The following is a 4,848-nucleotide window of genomic DNA, read 5'->3' on the forward strand; positions in this document are numbered from 1 at the left end:
CTTCCATCAGAAGATCCTTTTCAGTTCTTAACTAAATTCTTGCAGATCTGTGATACTGTTAAGACCAATGGGGTTGACCCCGAGGTCTACAGGCTTATACTTTTCCCATTTGCTGTAAGAGACAGAGCTAGAATATGCTTGGACTCTCAACCTAAAGCTAGCCTGAACTCTTGGGAAAAGTTGGTCACGGCTTTCTTAGCCAAGTTCTTTCCTCCTCAAAAGCTTAGTAAGCTTAGAGTGGATGTTCAGAACTTCAAACAAAAAGAAGGTGAATCCGTCTATGAAGCTTGGGAGAGATACAAGGAACTGACCAAAAAGTGTCCTTCTAACATGCTTTCAGAATGGACCATCCTGGATATATTCTATGATGGTCTGTCTGAATTATCAAAGATGTCATTGGACCATTCTGCAGGTGGATCCATTCACCTAAAGAAAACGCCTACAGAAGCTCAAGAACTCATTGACATGGTTGCAAATAACCAGTTCATGTACACTTCTGAAAGGAATCCTGTGAATAATGGGACGCCTATGAGGAAGGGAGTTCTTGAAATTGATACTCTGAATGCCATATTGGCTCAGAATAAAATATTGACTCATCAAGTCAATATGATCTCTCAGAGTCTGAATGGATTGAAGGAATCATCCAACAGTACAAAAGAGGCATCTTCTGAAAAAGAAGCTTATGATCCTGAGAACCCTGCAATAGCAGAGGTAAATTACATGGGTGAATCCTATGAAAACACCTATAATCCCTCATGGAGAAATCATCTAAATTTCTCATGGAAGGATCAACAAAAGCCTCAACAAGGCTTTAATAATGGTGGAAGAAACAGGTTTAGCAATAGCAAGCCTTTTCCATCATCCACTCAGCAACAGACAGAGAATTCTGAGCAGAATCTATCTAGCTTAGCAAATATAGTCTCTGATCTATCTAAGGCCACTTTAAGTTTCATGAATGAAACAAGGTCCTCCATTAGAAATTTGGAGGCACAAGTGGGCCAGCTGAGTAAAAGAGTCACTGAAACTCCTCCTAGTACTCTCCCAAGCAATACAGAAGAGAATCCAAAAAGAGAGTGCAAGGCCATTGATTTAACCATCATGGCCGAACCTACAAGGGAGGGAGAGGACGTGAATCCCAGTGAGGAAGACCTCCTGGGACGTCCAGTGATCAACAAGGAGTTTCCCTCTGAGGAACCAAAGGAATCTGAGGCTCATCTAGAGACCATAGAGATTCTATTGAACCTCCTTATGCCATTCATGAGCTCTGATGAGTATTTTTCTTCTGAAGAGAATGAAGATGTCACTGAAGAGCAAGTTGCCAAGTACCTTGGTGCAATCATGAAGCTGAATGCCAAATTATTTGGTAATGAGACTTAGGAAGATGAACCTCTCTTGCTCATCAATGAACTGAGTGATCTGGATCAACTGACATTGCCTCAGAAGAAACAGGATCCTGGAAAGTTCTTAATACCTTGTACCATAGTCACCATGACCTTTGAGAAGGCTCTATGTGACCTTGGGTCAGGGATAAACCTCATACCACTCTCTGTAATGGAGAAACTGAGAATCTTTGAGGTGCAAGCTGTCAGAATCTCATTAGAGATGGCAGACAACTCAAGAAAACAGACTTATGGACAAGTAGAGGACGTCCTAGTAAAGGTTAAAGGCCTTTACATCCCTGCTGATTTCATAATCCTAGACACTGGGAAGGATGAGGATGAATCCATCATCCTTGGAAGACCCTTCCTAGCCACAGCAAGAGCTGTGATTGATGTGGACAGAGTTGAATTGATCTTTCAACTGAATGAGGACAACCTTGTGTTTAAAACTCAAGGATCTCCTTCTGTAACCATGGAGAGGAAGCATGAAAAGCTTCTCTCACTGCAGAGTCAACAAAATCCCCCACAGTCAAACTCTAAGTTTGGTGTTGAACCCCCACATACAAACTCTAAGTTTGGTGTTGGGAGGTTCCAACCTTGCTCTGATTATCTGTGAGGCTCCATGAGAGCTCACTGTCAAGCTATTGACATTAAAGAAGTGCTTGCTGGGAGGCAACCCAATGTTATTTAATTATATTTATTTTATTATTACTTTATTTTTTAGGTTGATGATCATATGAAGTCATAAAAACTACTGAAAAATCAAAAACAGAATGAAAAACAGCATTAAAAACAGCACACCCTGGAGGAAAGCAGTCTGGCGTTTAAACGCCAGAAACAAGCATCTGTCTAGCGTTTAACGCCAGAAATAGGCACCAAGCTGGCGTTTAACGCCAGAAACAAGCATCTACCTAGCGTTAAACGCCAGAAACAAGCTACATTTGGGCGTTTAATGCCAGAAACAGGCAGCAGTCTGGCGTTAAACGCCAGGATTGCACAGCAAGGGCGTTTTACACGCCTAAGTGGAGCAGGGATGTTAAGTCCTTGACCCCACTTGATCTGTGGACCCCACAAGATCCCCTCAGGATCTGTGGACCCCACAGGATCCCCACCACTTCTTCTCTCCTCTTCACACCTTTTCATAACTCTCTTCCCCAAAATAACCTCCACCAATCACCTCCAATTCCCTTCCAAAACCATCATACACCCACCTACACCCACCCACTCAAATTCAAACCATCACTCCTTCCTTTTCACACATCATAACCACCTTAAACCCCCAGTGGCCAAACCATTCACACACCTCCATCTCCTCCATCTCTTCTTCTTCTCATCCTTTCTTTCTTCTTTTGCTCGAGGACGAGCAAACCTTCTAAGTTTAGTGTGGTAAAAGCATTACTTTTTTTCCATAACCATTTATGGCACCTAAGGCCAGAGACACCCTCATTGAAGAGGACAAGCCCATCACTAAGAAAAGGATAGAGCAAATAAGAGATCATGGACCTCAACATGAGCATGAGGAAATTCCTCACCATGAAATCCCTGAGATGTCTCAAGGGATGCACTTTCCTCCATAAAACTATTGGGAGAAAATCAACACCTCCCTAGGAGAATTAAGTTCCAACATGGGACAACTAAGGGTGGAACACCAAGAGCACTCCATCATCCTCCATGAAATTAGGGAAGATCAAAGAGCTATGAGGGAGGAGCAACAAAGGCAAGGAAGAGACATAGAGGAGCTCAAAAGTACCATTGGTTCTTCAAGAAGAGGAAGACGCCACCCTCACTAAGGTGGATTCATTCCTTAATCTTCTTGTCTGTTTATTTTCTGTTTTTGGTTTCCATGCTTCATGTTTAATTATATTTATGTCTTATTACATGATCATTAATGTCTAAGTGTCTATGTCTTAAAGTTATGAATATGAATCCATCACCTCTCTTGAATAAAAAATGTTTTAATTACAAAAGAACAAGAAGTACATGGTTTCGAATTCATCCTTGAAACTAGTTTAATTATTTTGATGTGGTGGCAACACTTTTTGTTTTCTGAATATATGCTTGAACAGTGCATATGTCTTTTGAATTTGATGTTTATGAATGTTAAATATGTTGGCTCTTGAAGAATAAGGAAAAAGGAGAAATGTTTTTTGATAATCTGAAAAATCATAAAAATGATTCTTGAAGCAAGAAAAAGCAGTGAATACAAAAGCTTGCAGAAAAAAAAATGGCGAAAAAAAAAGAGAAAAAGAAAAAGCAAGCAGAAAAAGCCAAAAGCTCTTTAAACCAAAAGGCAAAAGCAAAAAGCCAATAGCCCTTAAAACCAAAAGGCAAGGGTAATAAAAAGGATCCAAGGCTTTGAGCATCAGTGGATAGGATGGCCTAAAGGAATAAAATCCTGGCCTAAGTGGCTAAACCAAGCTGTCCCTAACCATGTGCTTGTGGCGTGAAGGTGTCAAGTGAAAACTTGAGACTGAGCGGATAAAGTCAAGGTCCAAAGCAAAAACAGAGTGTGCTTAAGAACCCTGGACACCTCTAATTGGGGACTCTAGCAAAGCTGAGTCATAATCTGAAAAGTTTCACCCAGTTATGTGTCTGTGGCATTTATGTATCCGGTGGTAATACTGGAAAACAAAGTGCTTAGGGCCACGGCCAAGACTCATAAAGTAGCTGTATTCAAGAATCAACATACTGAACTAGGAGAATCAATAACACTATCTGAATTCTGAGTTCCTATAGATGCCAATCATTCTGAACCTCAATGGATTAAGTGAGATGCCAAAACTATTCAAGAGGCAAAAAGTTACAAGTCCCGCTCATCTGATTAGAGCTAAGTTTCATTCATATTTTGGAATTTATAATATATTTTCTTCTTTTTATCCTATTTGATTTTCAGTTGCTTGGGGACAAGCAACAATTTAAGTTTGGTGTCGTGATGAGCGGATAATTTATACGCTTTTTGGCATTGTTTTCACATAGTTTTTAGTATGATTTAGTTAGTTTTTAGTATATTTTTATTAGTTTTTAATTAAAAATCACATTTCTGGACTTTACTATGAGTTTGTGTGTTTTTCTGTGATTTCAGGTATTTTATGGCTGAAATTGAGGGACTTGAGCAAAAATCAGATTCAGAGGTTGAAGAAGGACTGCAGATGCTGTTGGATTCTGACCTCCCTACACTCAAAGTGGATTTTCTAAAGCTACAGAACTCCAAATGGCGCGCTCTCAATTGCGTTGGAAAGTAGACATCCAGGGATTTCCAGCAATATATAATAGTCTATACTTTGCCCGAGTTTAGATGACGCAAACTGGCGTTCAACGCAGTTCCATGCTGCATTCTAGAGTAAAACGCCAGAAACAGGTTGCAAAGTGGAGTTAAATGCCAGAAACAGGTTACAAACTGGCGTTCAACTCCAAGAGAAGCCTCTACACGTGTAAAGCTCAATGCTCAACCCAAGCACACACCAAGTGG

The 4,848-nt window shown here is 40.4% G+C and overlaps 1 non-coding gene across 1 annotated transcript; it reads right to left on the bottom strand.

The window, feature by feature from the left end:
• Window positions 1-228: 228 nt before the first annotated feature.
• LOC112731581 (small nucleolar RNA R71) lies at window positions 229-336 on the bottom strand. Its single transcript, XR_003167354.1, has one exon. It is a non-coding gene; the product is annotated as a small nucleolar RNA R71 (small nucleolar RNA).
• Window positions 337-4,848: the final 4,512 nt, after the last annotated feature.

Source organism: Arachis hypogaea, chromosome 12 (genome assembly GCF_003086295.3).
Source record: "Arachis hypogaea cultivar Tifrunner chromosome 12, arahy.Tifrunner.gnm2.J5K5, whole genome shotgun sequence".
Taxonomy (NCBI): Eukaryota; Viridiplantae; Streptophyta; class Magnoliopsida; order Fabales; family Fabaceae; genus Arachis; species Arachis hypogaea.